Here is a 20525-nt window from a genome sequence, read left to right on the forward strand (position 1 = left end):
CTGAACTCCAATTCCCACATTCTTATTCCTGCCTTCTTTTAGTTTGTTTGTTTCTTCTGGAATTGGTAAATGTCTCCAGGGCAAAAATATCTCCAAACACAAGGGTTACCCACTGACTTTGCTCTAGCCTCAGCTCCTTGCTCTGTGATTCTTCACTCTTTTGTTAGCCCTTTAGATCTTAGAGCAGATTTTTAAGTATTTTGTCCAGTTTTTCTTTTTGTCCCCACTGGTCCAAGTTATATAGTTTCTCATTAAGATAAGTAAAAGTCCTATGCCTTCTATTAAAAAAATTCACAGACATGTCCACAAGAGACTGACTGCAGGCAGTGGTTTCCCCCTCTAGATGATTCTCCCAGATCATCACAGTTTCCAGCTGGTCACTTCTCATTTACATCGACTCAGCCACTGTGCGTCTCAGGGACTGAGACTCTGGCCTTAAATCCTTTCTAAAACAAAGCAAAAGATAAACATTCTGATAAAGCACTATTTGGTCTTCTAAGTCAAATTTAAACTTCTGAGTCTATTTCTTCTAAATTAGGCTTTAGGTACTTGGTAAATGAAGGTTAAGTTGTTTATTATTTTGCTGGGAAAGAGCTCCTAAAGGTTTTATAGGGTTGCTATCATTCTCTTCTCCATGTGCCTAGAAGATCTGTAATGTTTAATGGTCCCAGGCTTGCCCTGTGAGGACGGACTGATAGTCTCTTCTGAGCAGCCGAACATCTGCTGGTTTCTAGCCTCAGTCATGGTGTGAGACCAGGACAGTGCTGAATGAAAGGCTGAAGGCAGGATGACTTGGAAACAGATGGTGTATAGCTCCCACAGGGTGTGGAGTCCACTTCCAGAGTCAGTAGAAGGAGTATTAATGCCACTAGGATGCCACGTTGAGTGAAAACAAAACCACTCACACACACACAAATAAGATAGAAGACTCAACTCTTCCTGTCAGTAACCAGGAAATCTGTTCAAGGACTTAGTGGATTCACAATAGACTTTGCCAAAGGGTCAATAAAATGGAATAAAAGCCTACAAAGATTTTCAGATACCCTGGGAAAGACAGAAGGGTGTGACCTTTTCTAAAAAATGAACTCCTGTCCTTTGCTCAGTCTAATTCAATGAAAAATTTCTGTGTACAGCTGTTCTATGCAAAATAATCTATACTTTCAGGAAGAAGTTACTTTCCCTAATTGTGGTTGAGTGTGCAGTTTCCAGAACCAGGCTGCCTGGATTCCAATCCCAGCTATGTAGTATACCAGCAATGTGATCTCAGGCATGTTATTTAATTTCTCTGTATTGTCATTTTCCCATACATAAAATATAAATACTAGTGATACTTAGCTCACAGAGAGAGGGTTAAAAAAAAATAATGCAGGTAAAGTACCTAGAATAGTGACTGATCTAAAAAAAATGCTATTTGCAATTAAATTTGTTTTATTATTATAATCATTACTTAACAATATCTAACATGTTTATCTTGTGGCTCTCAGAGCCATGGACTTCTCGCCTCTGTTCTATAATCTTTTATTTACCCATTATAAACAGGCTGAATGTTAGAATGGTTTCTTTACTAGCTGAATGTAGGGATTGCACTGGGGATTCCCACATCTTGCTGCTCTTTTCAGAAGGCTCTTTGAAAACACTACTTCCTAGGATCCAAACATAGAGAGTCTGATTTAGTAGATCTGGAATGGGCATAGGAAGCTGAATTTTACTGATGAACATAAATGCAAAAATCCTCAACAAAATTCTAGCAAACAGAATCCAACAATATATTAAAAAGATCATACATCATGACCAAGTGGGCTTTGTCCCAGGGATGCAAGGATTCTTCAATATTCGCAAATCAGTCAATGTGATACACCACATTAACAAATTGAAAGATAAAAACCATATGATTATCTCAATAGATGCAGAGAAAACTTTGACAAAATTCAACATCCATTTATGATAAAAAAAAAAACCTCCAGAAAGCAGGCATAGAAGGAACATACCTCAACATAATAAAAGCCATATATGATAAACTCACAGCAAACATTATCCTCAATGGTGAAAAACTGAAAGCATTTCCCCTAAAGTCAGGAACAAGACAAGGGTGCCCACTCTCACCACTACTATTCAACACAGTTTTTGAATTTTTAGCCACAGCAATCAGAGAAGAAAAAGAAATAAAAGGAATCCAGATTGGAAAAGAACAAGTAAAACTCTCTCTGTTTAAAGATGACATGATCCTCTACATAGAAAACCCTTAAGACACCACCAGAAAATTACTAGAGATGATCAATGAATATGGAAAAGTTGCAGGATATAAAATTAACACACAGAAATCCCTTGCATCCCTATACACTAACAGTGAGAAAACAGAAAGAGAAATTAAGGAAACAATTCCATTCACCATTGCAATGCAAAGAATAAAATACTTAGGAATAAATCTACCTAAAGAAACAAAAAACCTGTATATAGAAAACTATAAAAAATTGATGAAAGAAATCAGAGATGACACAAATAGATGGAGAAATATACCATGTTCATGGAAGAATCAATATAGTGAAAATAAGTATACTACCCAAAGCAATCTATAGATTCAATGCAATCCCTACCAAGCTACCAATAGTATTTTTCACAGAACTAGAACAAATATTTTCATAATTTGTATGGAAATACAAAAAAACCTCAAATAGCCAAAGAAATCTTGAGAAAGAAGAACAGACCTGGAGGAATCAACCTGCCTGACTTCAGACTATACTACAAAGCTACAGTCATCAAGATAGTATGGTACTGGCACAAAAACAGAAATACAGATCAATGGAACAAAATAGAAAGCCCACAGATAAATCCACGCACCTATGGACACCTTATCTTTGACAAAGGAGGCAAGGATATACAATGGAGAAAGGACAATCTCTTTAACAAGTGGTGCTGGGAAAACCAGTCAACCACCTGTAAAAGAATGAAACTAGAACACTTTTGAACACCATACACAAAAATAAACTCAAAATGGATTAAATATCTAAATGTAAGACCAGAAACTATAAAACTCCTGGGGAAAACATAGGCAAAACACTCTGACATAAATCACAGCAGGATCCTGTAAGACCCACCTCCCAGAGTAATGGAAAAAAAGGAAAAATAAACAAATGGGACCTAATTAAACTTAAAAGCTTTTGCATAATGAAGGAAACTATAAGCAAGGTGAAAAGACAGCCTTCAAAGTGGGAGAAAATAATAGCAAATGAAGCGACTGACAAAGAATTAATCTCAAAAATATACAAGCAGCTCATGCAACTCAATACCAGAAAAATAAACGACCCAATCAAAAAATGGGCCAAAGAACTAAACAGACATTTCTCCAGAGAAGACATACAGATGGCTAACAAACACATGAAAAGATGCTTAACATCACTCATTATCAGAGAAATGCAAATCAAAACCACAATGAGGTACCATCTCACGCCAGTTAGAATGGCTGCCATCAAAAAGTCTACAAACAATAAATGCTGGAGAGGGTGTGGAGAAAAGGGAAACCTCTTACACTGTTGATAGGAATGCAAACTAGTACAGCCACTATGGAGAACAGTGTGGAGATTCCTTAGAAAACTGGAAATAGAGCTGCCATATGGCTCAGCAATCCCACTGCTGGGCATACACACCAAGAAAACCAGAATTGAAAGAGACACACGTACCCCATTGTTCATCACAGTACTGTTTACAATAGCTAGGACATGGAAGCAATCTAGATGTTCATCAGCAGACGAATGGATAAGAAAGCTGTGGTACGTATACACAACGGAATATTACTCAGCTATTAAAAAGAACACATTTGAATCAATTCTAATGAGGTGGGTGAAATGAGCCTATTATACAGAGTGAAATAAGTCAGAAAGAAAAACACCAATACAGTATATTAATGCATATATATGAAATTTAGAATGATGGTAATGATGACCCTCTATGCAAGGCAGCAAAAACGACACAGATCTAAAGAACAGACTTTTGGACTCTGGGAGAAAATGGGGCTGGGATGATTTGAGAGAATAGCACTGAAACATGTATATTACCATATGTGAAATAGATCACCAGTCAAAGTGATCACTTTGAGTGTGATCACCAGATCACACTCAAAGCTGGTGTACTGGGACAGCCCTGAGGGATGGGGTGGGGGGGGGGGGGCGGGTGGCTTCAGGATGGGGGACACATGTACATCCATGGCTGATTCATGTCAATGTATGGCAAAAACCACTAAAATATTGTAAAGTAATTAGCCTCCAATTAAAATAAATTGATTTTTTAAAAAAAAACCTCACCAGTGAACCACTGGACTCTGGTATACCAATTATTAAATATCTGGAGCCAACTATTAAATGTTCATGAATTTTGCAAACTGGTTGCTCAACTAATAGTAGCTATTGGCTATGGTGGGAATATTTACATTATGAAAATTGGCAAATGCTACACTTTTTCTTTTTTTCTCCCGAGCTAGTTGACTACCAGGAGAAAAATATCAATAGCCTCAGATATGCAGATGATACCAGTCTAATGGCAGAAAGCAAAGAGGAACTAAAGAGCCTCTCGATAAGGGTGAAAGAAGAGAGTGAAAAAGCTGGGCTTCAAACAATATTAAAAAAAACTAAGATCATGGCACCCAGTCCTATCACTCATGGCAAACAGAAGGGGAAAAGTGAAAGAAGTGACAGATTTCTTCTTGAGCTCTAAAAATCACTGCAGATGTTAACTGCAGCCATGAAATTAGAAGATGCTTGCTTCTTGGAAGGAAAGTTATGACAAACCTAGACAGTGTATTAAAAAGCAAAGACATCACTTTCCCAACAAAGGTCTATATAGACAAGACTATGGTCTTTCCAGTAGTCATGTACAGATGTGAGCTGGACCATAAAGAAGGCAGAGTGCCAAAGAATTGATGCTTTCAAACTGTGGTGCTAGAGAAGACTCTTGAGAGTCCCTTGGACTGAAAGGAAATCAAACCAGTCAGTCCTAAAGGAAATCAACCCTGAATACTCATTGGTAGGACTGATGCTGAAGCTGAAATTCCAATACTTTGGCCACCTGACGTGAAGAGCTGACTCATTGGAAAAGACCCTGATGCTGGGAATGATTGCAGGCAGAGAAGAAGAGGGTGACAGGGGATGAGATGGTTGGATGGCATCCAATGGACATGGACATGACTCAATGGACATGAGTTTGAGGAGATGGTGAGAGACAGGGAGGCCTGGTGTGCCATAGTCTATTGGTGTGCCATAGTCTATTGGTGTGCTGTAGTCTATTGAGTCACAAAGTGTCAGACAACTTGGTGACTGAACAAGTTGACTATCACACTGCAGGTATAATCTTCTCCTTCCTGGGAGTGTTTCTGCTTGACCAAAATCTTCACTGTTCTCAGGGTTTGTTGATTGAGATTTGGATCTCCCGTGGAATGGGGATTCCCATGGCGAAAAGGTCTGTTAGCCAGATATCTCTGCATCCATATTGAAACTCTCATGTCTTCAGTGTGAGGCAGACGTGGAAAACTGCCTATTGGTTACTCTAGCTTATGGATGTGTGATAGTCAGCTTTCACAAAGATTTAAAATCAACTTTGAGGCAGCTTGTACAAAATCATGACAGTGAACATTAAAATCCAGATTCTCTTTAAAGCTTTTCTTTAAAAAAATGAGGGACTTCCCTGACAGTCCCATGGTTAAAACTCCACGCTCCCACTGCAGGGGACCTGGGCTTGATCCCTGGTTGGGGAACTAAGATCCTGCATGTCATGCTGTGGCTGAAAGAAAGAAAGAAAGAAAGAAAAATAATCTATGGAGAATTTTTTTTTAATGGAAAGATCTGGACCTGTTTCTCATTTGAAAAATTCTGGCTAAAGCTGAGTGACCACTGGCAGGATGAAAAATGTTCTCTCGCCTGCCCATTTGTTCCTTTATGCTTCCTGCCTGGCCCCTGAGTCTGCAGCTCACTGCAGCCGTGTGCCTTGCTGGAAAAGGTGACAGACCAGGACTTCGCAAATGGGAGCCTGTCATCATGATGCTGCTTTTAACTCATTGTGTGGCCTTGGCTGACTCACTTTCTCCATAGGAGTCCTAGTTTCTCATTTGCAACCTGGGAGAATGCACATCTTATCTGCCTCTAAATGACCTTGGGATGATCTGAAATGGGAGAGTGTAAGCCCCTGAATGCCAGCTGCAGGAAAGTAAAGAATTACTATCTGTTGATTTCTATTATCTACTGTCCCCTTAGTGGGGATGAAGGATCCCAGAACAAGATCTGATAGGAAAAAATGTCTGACTGCATTGGCACACTGAGAATGGATGGGGAGAGATGGTTCCATGGTGAGAAAAGCATATGTAACAGAAGTACCAATGAACTTGCTGAATCTGCAGTCTTGCTCAGGGAGCTTTGGGACCATGATAATTTAAAGGCCTTGTTATTAACCACTTCCACTTTACATTTATGAAAATATGGGCTCAGAAGAAACATGGCTTAGAATCAGATCTGCGTATCAATCCTAGCAACATTCCTTAACCTCTCTGAGCCCCTGTTTCCTCATGCATAAAATGGGAATGCAAGAATCTGTCTTATAACACATTATGAAGATTCAGTAAGATAATGCGCTTTTGTTACCTAAAACATATTGTAAATATCCATTAAGTGACAGCTGCTGTTATTAAATGAGGCATATGCTAATTGAACCACTGGCAAACCAGGAAGTAGTTAAGAGAATAAGACGTATTGCTAGTGGATAGTTCCCTACAGGAAAAGAATTTTTCATCAACCAGATGGGGCTCCTTTGCCTTCCCATTGCGCTGAGGTACTTCAAATCAGTATTCTTCCTAGCATTTGCTACAAGAAGCATGAGACACCCAACCATAGAAGCCCAAGTTAATGGCAAGTGCTGAGAGTCAGAGGTGGTATTATTAATATTATAAAGCATTTGCAGAGTTGAACTGGTGTGTTTCCCCTTCAAAACTCCTTAAATATTGCCCCTACTCAGCTGGGAATGAAAAATTTGGGCTCAGAGAACACTTATTTATTTTCCCTGCTTGTCATGCCTCTTTTTACCAGCAGGTCTGAATATCAAGGCAAAAGTGTTCAAGCTCCTCTGGGCTCCTGAAGGCTGGAACAAATTACAAATTCTTGGAGCCAGTCCTTCTTTTGGACTAAACTCCTTTTTCTTTTCCTCTTTTCCAATAAAATTTTCAGTTCCAGAGAGTCCCTTCTCTCACCCACTCCTCTCCTAATGCAATTCTGTTTGATTTCCACTGAGCAGCTCCTGAAAGGAGCTGCTGAACCGTGCGGCGGCCAGCATTTCAATTCCTGAACACCCGGAGCTGTTTCAGATGCTTCTGTAGATCCAGCAATCTTGCATTTAACCAAAAAGATTGACACAGCATTTTCCCACTCCCCAGCATTTCCAGCTCATTAGTCTTACTTGTCTTCCACAGAAAGACTCCCTTGGTTTGGTTTCCTGCCAAATCAGTGAACTTATACAAATACATGCATAAGTCAAACACACCTACACACGCATAGATGTAATAGGTACTGAGTCTGTACCGGCGGTGAATATTCAACAGTTCATTTCTAGACTTCATGTCTCCACTGAAGTTTTAGTCACTTGCTCTTTTCTTATCTCCCCGTCTTCTTCTTCCCTCCCCTCCCTCCCCACTTCTTTACTTTCTACTTTTCCCAGAAACTGCCTCTTTTTTTAGCAGTAATTATAAAATCTCATATTCTTCAATGTCAAAGAGGCTTGAGAAGCTTTCTTATACAATCCTCTCACTAGTTTTGAGAAATCTGTGTGCTGGAAGGGAATCCATGTGCCATCAGTGGTTTTTCTTTGCCTTTAGGAAAATTTTCAAGCTCGACAGGCATCACCCAGCACTGCAGGCTCGGGCCCTCCATACTGCATCAGCCACTTCTCTCCCTCAGTCTCCACACAGTAACCACACAGATCCTTCAGTTCCTGCCTCAGGGCCTTTTCACATACTTTTCTTTCTTCCTGGACAGTCTTTCACACCTGAGCACACACCTCTTCTTCACCACTCTACATTCTATTTATTCCTTAAGTCTCAACTCAAATGGTACTCAGACCACACACTGTTCCCTGTTCATTTCCTTCCTGGCACTCATCAAATTTATAACTATGTATTTAGTTGTTTAATGTCTCTTCACCTATTAGAAAGCAAGATCTCTGGGGCTAAACACCATGTCTTGTCCCTTCCCCACTCTACTTCTTCAGTGCCATATACAGTGCCTAGCACTTGACAGTAACAACAGATCGTAACAAGAAACTTAAAAGTGCATTCGATAATTAAATGCACTTAAAAGTGCATTCCAACATACAGTAGGTGCAGACAAATACTGCTTGATTCCACTTTTAGAAGGTGCCTAGAACAGTCAAATTATTCATAGAGTCAGAAAGTATACTTACTGGCAGATGTCAGGGGTCAGGGGTGAGGGGAGCGATGAGGACTTGGTGACTAACAGGGACAGAGTTTCAGTTGAGGAAGGTGAAAAATTTGGGAGATGAATGATGGTGAGAGTTGCACAGCAGCGTGAGTGTATTTAGTGCCACTGAGATATACAGTTAAATATTGTTAAAATCGTATGTTTTATATTATATGACTTTTACCAAAATTTAAAAAAAACATTTAAAAAACCCAGTGAATTTTTACAGTAAGGATTATGGCTGAGCTATTCATATTCCTATCAAATGAATAACTATTGCTTATTAAAACATTTACTTGTGATTATCTATGTTTTGCTAGACAGCAAAAGAATATACGGTTTATTTTGTTATCTTAATTAAAACCTATTCATTCTGTTTCTTTTGTTGAATGTATACATGGTGTAACATCTAAATGTGATCAAATATGTCTCAGATCAGTCACTTAACTGCTTTATTAAAAACATGAAAGTAATAGTGTCTAACATTTACTGGGACCTTGCAAGTTTCAGAAACATTGGTCTAAGACTTTTATATGTATTAACTCAGTTAATACTTACAACTATCCTATGAGGAGGATATGATTATTATCCCCATTTTGCAGGTAACAAGACTGAGTGGTAAAGTCACCCACCCATTATTACACAGCTAGAAAGTAACAGAGCTAGTTTCTAATCCAGGCAATTCTGACTCCAAAGCCTGAACACTTATCCAGGCCATGCTGTGTCTTTATGAAGTGTTCCATTAATATTCATTGAAAGAGTAAATGAAAAATTTATCCAAATTGATTAGCAGCAAAACTGAGGTTAAAACTTAAATTGCTTGATTGATAATCCACTCCTCTTTCTATGCAAACAGAGGGCTTCTCAAGAACTGCTGCTAAGTCGTTTCAGTCGTGTCCGACTCTGTGCGACCCCATAGATGGCAGCCCACCAGGCTCCCCCGTCCCTGGGATTCTCCAGGCAAGAACACAGGAGTGGATTGCCATTTCCTTCTCTAATGCATGAAAGTGAAAAGTGAAAGTGAAGTCACTGAGTCGTGTCTGACTCTTAGTGACCCCATGGACTGCAGCCCACCAGGCTCCTCCGTCCATGGGATTTTCCAGGCAAGAGTACTGGAGTGGGTTGCCATTGCCTTCTCCTCTCAAGAACTAGCAGAATGCAATAAAAAGAGAAAGAAGAAATTAACAAATTGGTCTGTTGCTGGTAATGACTATGGGAGGGACCTTGTGTTGTAGATTGTGGAGTGAAATGGAAATCATCCTTTTAGATTCAAGCAGGACCTAGTGGCAGGTAGAGAAACACTGAACTATTGAAGAGGACTTAGGATAAGGAATTACATTCTCTAGAAACATGAAGTGGATTTATAGTTATTATCACCAACGATTCTCATATTTTTCAAACGTGTTTATGAAGTATAAGCAACCATCAATTTTATGAGAGTGCTGGTCAGAATTCTATTTAGGATGAAAGCTCCAGCTGAGTGCCTTGTTGGCTGATGCAGCCACAGCATGCGGAGCATCGCCTGGCACATAGTAAGTGCTCAGTAATATTTATTTAATGAGTTAATGGAAAAGGTACATCCACAAATCCATCAGCGTGTCCTCACTGAGCACCTGTTATTAAGTTTATGCAGTCAAGGCACAGTAAGGCTCACAAAGAAAAATAAGTCAGATTCCTTTCCACGGAGATGTCCTAATCTAGGTGGACCTCATAACCACCACCACTATGAGTAAAAGTCACCATCTTGGGGGTGTGCTTTGTCTATATGCTGTACTATGTCCCTTTACATATTATGTCATTTTCACACTTCTAACACCCTTAGGATAATGGCATTAGTACTAGACTCCATTTGTAGATGTAGACACTGAGGTTTAGAGATGCCAATTCCTTGATCACAATCACAAAGCAAGGAACTTGTGGCGCCAGGATTTGAACTCAGCTCCATTTGACTCTGGTATCAACTATGCCAAATGCATTTATCCCATTATTTCCAGGTCACCACCTATGGGTGAGAGGCATGTTGGGAGTACCAGTGTTTGCAGCATTAGAAGGTGGGGGCAGAGACAGAGACAGCACCACAAGAAACACCACTCAGCCTCTCCAGGTCTACATATGCTGCTGACCTGGATCTGAGATACTCCATTCTTCCCCTGCCACAACCCTATTTGTTGTGTAGGACAGATTCAGTGACTCCCCTTCCTGGTAGCCTTCTCAAACACTGTAAGATCAGGTTAGCTCTGCCCTCCTTCACGACCCCTCATTTTAATACTTCTCATCCCACATTCTAATCTCATGTGTTCCCCACCCACTATTCTTTGAGTTCTTCCAGCAAAGTGTTTTATCCTTTCAGGGCTAGTACAGTGCCTGACCTATAGTGTATCATTTCCTAAATATTTACAGAATAAATGAATTTTGGGTAGAAAGTGCCGCATATGGATCCAACCAAACTATCACAGAATTCAAAGGAAGGAATACATTTTAGGGTGCTAATTAAAACTCCAAGCACAGAACTGCTGAGAAGTTGGGTGAGATGCTCACGCAGTGCTGCACTGCACATGTGTGGACCTAGTGACCTCAGCAGATGAGTGGTGTGCAATGTGGTCCTGGCAATGTCAACATGGTGAAGACATTCTGCATGTACCTGTTCGTGACCTGGGAACTCATGCTAGGGCGCTGCTGTCACTGGTGCTCAGTACTGCCCCTGCCCTATGCTGGGGGCCACAAGGTCAAGATCAGGAGAGAATCAAGAGTGGAAGTCTATCATGGTGATGAAGCTGAGCCCAGAGCTGCATGTACACTGCAGTTCAGTTCAGTCACTCAGTCATGTCCAACTCCTTGCAACCCCATGGACTGCAGCACACCAGACCTCCCTGTCCATCACCAACTCCCAGAGTTTACTCAGACTCATGTTCATTGAGTTGGTGATATCATCCAGCCATCTCATCCTCTGTCATCCCCTTCTCCTCCTGCCTTCAATCTTTCCTAGCACCAGGGTCTTTTCCAATGAGTTAGTTCTTTGCATCAGGTGGCCAAAGTCTTGGCGTTTCAGCTTCAACATCAGTCCTTCCAATGAATATTCAGGACTGATTTCCTTTAGGATGGACTGGTTGGATCTCCTTGCAGTCCAAGGGACTCTCAAGAGTCTTCTCCAGCACCACAGTTCAAAAGCATCAATTCTTCAGTGCTCAGCTTTCTTTATAGTCCATCTCTCACATCCATACATGACTACTGGAAAAACAATAGCTCTGACTAGATGGACCTTTATTGGCAAAGTAATGTCTCTGCTTTTTAGTATGCTGTCTAGGTTGTACATGTTGTCATAGCTTTTCTTCCAAGGAGCAAGGGTCTTTTAATTTCATGGCTGCAGTCACTAACATCTGCAATGATTTGGGGGCCCAAAAAAATAAAGTCTCTCACTGTTTCCATTGTTTCCCCATCTATTTGCTATGAAGTGATGGGACCAGATGCCATGATCTTAGTTTTCTGAATGTTGACTTTTAAGTCAACTTTTTCACTCTCCTCTTTCACTTTCATCAAGAGGCTTTTTAGTAACTCTTCACTTTCTGCCATAAGGGTGGTGTCATCTGCATATCTGAGGTTATTGATACTTCTCCCGGCAATCTTGATTCCAGCTTGTGCTTCCTCCAGCCCAGCATTTCTCATGATGTACTCTGCATATAAGTTAAATAAGCAGGGTGACAATATACAGCCTTGACATACTTCTTTCCCAATTTGGAACCAGTCTGTTGTTCCATGTCCAGTTCTAACTGTTGCTTCCTGACCTGCATACAGATTTCTCAGCAAGAAGGTCAGATGGTCTGATACACTTAATCTTATCAAAATGAATGGAAGTAAAGCAATCTGAAGGAAATTCAAGACCACAAAACTTATTGAACTGAAATACTGGATTGGCCAAAAAGTTTGCTCAGATTTTTCCATAACATCTTATAAAAAAAAAACCAGGATGAACATTTTGGCCAAACCAATACATCATACTCTTTATACCAAGAATAACAGTGTTGTGAGAAAGACCATCCTGCTAAGTCATGATGGAGGCGGAAGACAAACAACAGCCCTGGAAGACAATCTTTCCCTTGGAATTACCTAAAATGGAACTTCATTTTCATCTGAGTGGATCCATTAGTTCTAATGCCATGAGGAAATTAGTACACAATAAACCAGGTCTTAAAATCCATGACTAGATGACTATGATTAACAAGGGAAAGAAAAGAACTTTGGAGGAATGTCTCCAAAAGTTTCAAAGTATTCATCAGCTTGCTACTGAAGAGATGTTCATGGCCACAAGAGATGTTATTAAAGAATTCACAGATGATGGTGTCAAGTGCCTGAAACAAAGGAACACACCCAGAAAAGAAACTACGGAATGACTGAAGAGACTTATGTGGAATTTGTACTTGATACTATAAAACAGTCTGAAAAAAGAGAACAGAGACACTGATGTTAGGTATTTGACAGCAATCAACAGAAGAGGTGGCCCTTCAGTAGCCGAGGAGACTGTTAAGCTTCCTGAAGAGTTCTTCCTTTCTACTGAGGACACAGTTCTTGGGTTTGACCTCAGTGGAAACCCTATGGTAGGACAAACAATATTCCTTGGAACTTTTTTAGAACCTGATAAAACATATCTTCATTTGCCATTACATTTTACAGAGATCCCAAAGCAAAAAACTGAAGGAAGGATGGATGGATGGATAGATGGATGGATGGATGGATGGAAGGAAGCAAGCAATCAATGAAGGGGGAGAAGAAGAAGGAAAGGAAAGGAAATTAGGGAAGGGAAAGGAGGGGAAGAAATAAGAAAGAAACTTATGTATTCCTGGATCTGCCTCCTGATAGAATTAGTCATGGGACATTTCTCAGTTTCCCTGAGGGAAGATCCCTGAATCCAGTGGACTTTGTAAGGCATCGCTAGATACCACTGGGTAAAGCTTAGGGCTTCAGTTCCCACAGCAACGCTCTGTTCCTCTTGCCCCACCCCCAGGTTGCAGTTCATATGGAGAGAAGTACTGTTTTAAGAATATAAATGTCATTTAGAAAAAAAATGATTTAAAGTAGAGTTGGGGGTAAAGTGGTTATTAAGATTCCTGTCTGGAGGTTTGGACTATGTTAACCTAGGAAAGTTATCCTCTATGAGCCCCAATTTTTACATCTATACGGTTGAGATGACAAAAATTACTGCTGGGAAGTCAAAATGAAGCAGTACATTAGGAACTCATCTGAGCGCTCTGTCCTTTGTAAGTGTTCAAATGTTTGTCATGGTCACTGCTGCTGCTGTTGCTACTTGTCTTCCAGCATTATTATTAGGCAAAATTGGGAGAGTAGGCATTTTATGCAGAAGTGCCCTTCTGAGGAAATGAAGAGACGTGAAGAAATGTCCTGCCCTCAGGTATAAAGATGACTCGAGGCGTCGGCAAAAAAGGCTACAGGTATCTCATGCTGAGAGAGAGAGACTCCTCTGAACTGAGGAATCAAATGCTCAGAAAGTAAGAGAGCTGGTGAAACCATGCTCCATTCTTGTTTTAAAGAGCTGAATGTCAAAATGAAGAGCCCAACATAGGAGCCCAATGCGTGTGTCTTTTCCAGTAAACACACAGCTGAGGCACAGTGACTGCCATTTTGTTCTCAGGAAATGATCCCCTGGGAATGTGGGCTGCCGTCTCTTATTCTTTCTGGAGAAGAGTGATGTGTCATTAGACATCTTTTCATCTACAAGAGTGATACCAGCTCTATGTCTAACCACCTAGTCTTTTCCAAAGGCTGCCCAAACAGAAATGTGAAAAGATGGGACTTGGTCCTTATGCCTAGGATTACGGGAGAGTGGGTGTGCTGGTATAAGTGATCCTTTAATTGGCTCTTTTTATGAAAGCTGGGACATGCATAGAACCTATTAGGAGGTTTTCAAAATATGTGAAATTATTTAGCTACTTACAAGATAGATCGGTTTACTACTTTCTCGAAGATGCCATTTCCTGACGATGCTAATTATGGAGGCATTTCAGAATAATGACCTCATAAAGTTCAAGCATCTGTCTCTGTGTGCAGACTTAGATAACACACAGCTATGACCTCACTCAGGCCAAGGGCAGGTCTTAATAGCTTGAAAGGACTGTGGTCAGAAAAGGAGTTTGGCTTAAACTGTTTTCCCTCTTAACTGTTTAATAAAAGGAAGTGTCTCATTGCAGTTGCTTATTTCCTCCATGATTCCATGGGGTTAGGGCCATGGTACCTTCGGGTCATTAGACAAAATGAGAGTAATGTCTTGGGATAGATTGGGAACCCCAAAACTCAGCCTTGTACTCCAGTCATTGGAACACTTTGGTTATTTTATTCCATCACACTGGTCATTTAGAGTTGAAGAGTCTAAAGATACTAGTCATTTCTAAAGGCTGATTAGGGCATTTTCCCTGGGGAAAGAGCTTCTCTACAGAGGAACTCCAAGATGTCCAAGAAGATGGGCTCTGTGTTTATTGAGAGACAGGAGAGGTGTTCAGGCAATGACAGAGCCCATGGTACTGGGGAGTAAAACGAACTGCTGCCCATACGTAACGGAGGGTCGGAGGCAGAGTGAGGTAATGCGAGCCTTATAAAAGCAAAAGGAAAAACTAGGACCATCCACTTATTTAAAATGGAAAAAGGAATGTGTGTTTTTATCCCAATGCCCATCAAATTTCTTTTAGGAAAAAAGAAGTGAGAGTAGGAGGAAATTAGGCGTAGGAAAATATTATACAATTTCTTGGCCTTTCAAGCATCTTAACATCTGAGGCAGGTCAGGAAAACCATGGTGGAATGAAGAATCTGGATTCAGGAAACATAAACTCAAGTGTAGATTCTGCAGCTGTCACCTGTGTGACTTGAGGACAACATTCCCCTGCCCCCCCAGCCTCCACCCCTTGCCTTTCATATAAGGGAGTTAGATCAAACCTCTATAGGTTCTGTCTTTTCTGGCATTCTAGGGTATGATAACAAGCTAAAACAAGGATCCTGTTTTCCAATGTGTAAGACACAAGAAAAAGTACACAGTGAAGTGACCTATAAATTTTGCTGAACTTTAAATGTGAATTAGATGCAAACATGGAATTAAAAATTAGCATGAAAATCATTATCCTCTGTAGTTTAGGAAGTATAATGCAGTTGCTTTGCAGTGGGAAGAATGAATTTTGCACATCCTGAAATAAGCACTGAAAAATGTTAGAAGAGATAGACGCTACAGTAGTCTAGGCTTTTTTCCCCTTTGTTAAGACTTTTTCTTTTCTCATTTTGCATCCATGGTTAGATGGGGGACAAACATCCTTGAGATTCTACACGGGTCAATGGTACAAGGATGTAGAAGAATGTCAGGTCACCTGAGCACAGTCATAAGTAATGACATCATACATAGGTTTATATGACCCAGATGACCTGAGGATATACAGCCTCTGGTCAACCTGAGGTAGTATCTACCTGTCCTGAAAGAAAGGAAAGTTTATGCAATTGTTACACTTGAACTTGAGCTGAGAAAACAGCCTTGGAGACGGGAATTCATGCTTACTGAATGCCACAACATATGTTAGCATTTGACACATTTTGTTTCATTTAATCCTTATGCTAAAAGCACCCTATCAGAATGGGGCTGATTCCCCGGTGGTTCGGTGGTAAAGAATCCACCTGCAATGCAAGAGACACGGGTTCAATCCCCAGATCAGGAAGATCCCCTGGAGGAGGGCACAGCAACCCACACTGGTATTCTTGCCTGGAGAATCCCAAAGACAAAGGAGCCTGGTGGGCTACAGATCACGGGGTAAAGAGTCAGATACGACTGAAGTGACAGCATGCACACACTCTATCAGAATACAGTTTTTAAACATTGTTTGATTTTTTGATTCCTATTTGTAAAATGGGGACGTGAAACCTTGACGAAGGTAAGTAAGGTCTTACAGCTTGTAAATAATATTGGATTGGCCAAAAAGTTCACTCAGGGAGCTTATGGAAAAAACCCAAGTGACCTTTTTGGCCAACCCAATATAAGCTGAAATTGAAATCTTCCCTGACTCTGAAGCCAGTCCTCCTCCACAGTACCTCATCACCTTCTGAAATCCTAGTTTTCATTCTAGTTCTGCCTTTGTTTGACTGTGGTACCTGAAAAATAACCACTCAGTTTACTCATCTGTTAAAAACCACAACCAGCCAAGTGACCAAAACAGTGACTATTTGGCCTCTGTTCATCTTCCATGGTTTGTGGGTGGACATTACAGTACCACATTTAATTCTCTAGGAGCAGTGCCTCCGACAGTCATGAAACATGGTGGCCCTCAACTTTAAAAGGTCCTTGTACAACCTGAAACTATATGTAAACTGTACCATATATTTATATATTGGTAATGTTTTAGAAAAGAGTCCAAAGCTTTCCTAAGGTCTCAATGGAATTCGTACCTCCAAATGCTTTAGAACCTCCTGATCAGTAGATCTCCTTGTGATATCATCTAGCTCAAGCATCTGTAACAAACTGAAATAAATTAAGGTTTGGTACATGAAGGGAGTTCAAAGACAGAACTTACACTTGCACCAAAGATTATGCAATGTCATGGAAACAGACCTGGCAAAGAATCGAGGACTCTGGATCTGGCTTATTCTGCCTTGTCACTCAAAGAGATGTTAATTCCCTATCTCTCCTCTTGTAAACAGTTATTATAAAACCAAATGTGATAATATGGATGAGAATACTCCTGAAAATATAAAGTTTCCTGCAAAAGTATGACATTAACTGTGAGATATTAAAGTATCAAGTCGTTTCACTAGTTGTCAACTGAGAAAGAGGGAAGATTGTGAGCTCCATCAGCAAAATTTAGAAGCCCTGCTTTTTCATCCTTCAGCAAGGTCTTACATCTGATACTTATGTGTAAATTTCCTTGACTTTAATGAGAATCAGTTGCGAATACAGCTCGCAGGGTTCAGATGGAGATCATCACCAATCTGGGAGCTGATAAATAGAACTTAAGTTTCTTCCCTAGGCAACAGTATTTCATCGTTTTTTAAAATCTCCTTTATTCCATGAGGCAGGGGTTCTTAAAGAATGGTCCAGAGTCAGCATCATGAGCATTACTCAGGATCATGTTAGAAATGCAAATTCTCAAGCCCCACCCTTGACCTACTGAATCAAAAATTCTAGGGGTGGGCTGTTCAGTCTGCATTTTAACACGCTCTCCAGGGAATTCTGATACACTACAAGCTCAAGTTTGAGAACCACTGTCATAAGTGATTATCCCAGGACAGACCTCCTGGGCTACTGTGTTGGTTATGGGAAGTCGAAAGAGAATGACAGAGTTCCAGTAACCTGGAAGAGGATCTAGCACAGCTCACTAAAGGGCAGAACACGACGGGGCATGTTCAGGGCTCCCCTGGTGGTCTAGTGTAAAGGATCTGCCTGCTAATGCAGGAAACACAGGTTTGACCCCTGGTCTGGGAAGACCCCATATACTGTGGAGCAACTAAGCCCGTGTGCCACAACGACTGAGCCAGTGCTCTAGAGCCCAGGAATCGCAACTACTGAGCCCATGTGCCTAGAGCCGGTGCTCCGCGACAAGAGAAGCCACCACAATGAGAAGAAGCCTGCACACTGCAACTAGAGAACAGACCCTGCTCGGAAACTAGAGAAAGCCCACGAAGCAGGAAAGACCTAGAACAGTCAAAAATAAATAAACATAAATCTTGAAGTGCAAGTTGAGGGTGTTTTCACAGGTCTAAGTGAGGCAGCTACACTCAGTCTTATGCAAACAGAGGTTTCTCAGAGAAAGAAATGCCTAAATTTAGGTTTCCAAAGGATGAGAGAACTGGTCATTTTAAAGCGGAGAAAACTAAGATTTAGGGCACTTGGACAACTGTACTCCAGGTCACACTCTGCAAGCAAGAGGTAGTGTTGGGATTTGAATTCAGGTCAGTCCAATTCCAGAGTTCTTGCTTTTAACCACTACAGTTTGGCTGTAAAATAGGTTTTATCAAGCCTGTCAATCCTGATAAATTGATAATGGCTTCCAGGAAGGCTGGTGATGAGGACTCTGAGACCTGGGCTGGGCTCAGCAGGAAAGGATGCCACAATCAATTAGTGATGTCTGCCTTGGGTACAGAATAGGGGAGTGTATGTGTCATGCATGCGTTTGCTGACCCTGCACCGCAGAGTACTGCCTCCAGGACTTAGCACAAAGAGGGACAGACCTGCATAGCTGTCTCTTATTCATGGAAGATTGTCTCTGACTTTAAGGAACTTATAGCTCTGTGGCATCAGTGGGCACCTATTATATGTTACTAGGAGGTAGTCAGTGACAGCTGAGGATGTTATGAGCTGATGAAGCATTCATTAAGAAAGGGAATGAAGTTTTCTTCAAAAAGTGAAGCTGCTGATTAAGTGTAACAGTGAAAAACAAACAACAATAACGAACAATCTTATGAACCTAAGCTTCAAAGTTTGTAGGACAATTCACTTTCATTTTTTACTTCTGTTATTTCCATCAACATGGCAGATGTTGATATGATAGAAAATGTCACTGTTCGCATAACATGTCAAGTTGGGACTCTCGTGCCTAGGGGAAACTTAAATTTAGAAACGCCACCCAAAAAGTATGCATTCAACATACCTAATGGCTCAACTGCAGAGTAGTTTAGAAGTTACTATCAGTCAGAGGGACTGAGAGCGTGGCTCTTTAAGGCAAAGATGGTACTAAGTTAGTGCCAGTTTGCTTCACACATGGTTTACGGTGTTGAGAAGATGGTAGGTGAGCTCTTTGAAGGGTAATCAAATACTGTTTTCACAATATATTTGTTAAACCGATGTATGGATTGAAACAACAGTAACAACACAACAGCAGCAACTGTTTCTAATAATCAGAGGAAATCTGATGGGTACCATCAAGTTGAGAGTCATGGGAAATGACTTCTGGATGAATTTCCTTTTCAAAACTTTTTTTTCACTTCTCCCTGTCTCAACTTCACACTGAACTGTTATAAAAACACTTTTTATCCTTGAAATTAACAGTTTTTGGAAGGAACTTGTGCCCTGGACATAGAGATCAAAAGAAGAAGATGATCTCCCCCAAAATCCCAGGTCAGAGCTGTTGGCCACCTGGGCATTTCTCCCCAGGAGTTGTGAACATTCATCTCTCAGTAATCATGACTTGGACAACCCACGTGTACCCCCGCCCCCATTATAAGAGGCTCACTTTACGGTTATGGGCAGCCTTGGGTTTCAGCATCTGAACAACTGGGGCGTAAGCCTCAGTGGTCCCCCACCTCAGGGTTCTGCCTGCTGATAGAGCTCCCCTAACCCCCACCTACAGTTATCAGGAACTGGCTTCCCACTGGTCCTCCTCCCCCAAAGCATTTACACCAGAGATGATGGGGGAGCTCATCACCTTAAGATTTATTTACCTTATCTCACATTGGGAGAAGAGATTTGACAGTACCGAGAATCAAAACATTTCTCTGCCCAAGTCCTGCTGACCAGTGCAGAATTATCTCTGATCCATTTTACATTTTAAACATTATCTGAAACCTCAACAAGGAGAAAAAGAAAACATGACAGCCGTCTGTGGAAAACAGGCCCTGGGGTGCAGGCTGATAAGGACTTCACCTTTAGATAATCATCTGGAGAACCATAAGAAATGGACTCAATGTGCAGAGGCTGTGTATCTTTGTATCTTAGCATCTTCTAAGGTACAAATTCCAACAAGAAGAAGGTGCCCTGGAGACCAAGGCTGGGGGGTCTCTAGTTTAGATTATACGTTCTGAAAGAGGAAGAGAACCATTTAAAGGTTCATATTGAATACACTGAACCCTGAAGCTTCTCTTTTGCAGGGCTCCTGATCCTTTCATGGAGCAGCGAAATACCAAGTCAGTTCAAAGAAACTGCCTTATTGGCTGTGCATCCTTCACCCCTGGTTGGTTTTGTAATGTGTATCCCAAATACATCCCTACCCATTGAGCAGTTCTGGTGCTGAAGCTTAGCTACGTGCTGTCATTGTCCAGCCTTCTCTCTAACCCAGGTCCATGGCTGTTTTCTCCTTCATTCCATGGAGAGAGACAGTGTAGTGC

General features: G+C 41.0%; 1 protein-coding gene and 1 pseudogene across 4 annotated transcripts in view; both read left to right on the forward strand.

Annotated features, from left to right (window-relative positions):
* GRIA1 (glutamate ionotropic receptor AMPA type subunit 1) overlaps window positions 1-20525 on the forward strand; it is a 347536-nt gene that overhangs the window by 149342 nt on the left and 177669 nt on the right. The gene's annotated exons all lie outside the window — the stretch shown is intronic.
* LOC133252051 (adenosine deaminase-like protein) lies at window positions 12385-13398 on the forward strand (annotated as a pseudogene).

Source organism: Bos javanicus, chromosome 7 (genome assembly GCF_032452875.1).
Source record: "Bos javanicus breed banteng chromosome 7, ARS-OSU_banteng_1.0, whole genome shotgun sequence".
Lineage (NCBI taxonomy): Eukaryota > Metazoa > Chordata > Mammalia > Artiodactyla > Bovidae > Bos > Bos javanicus.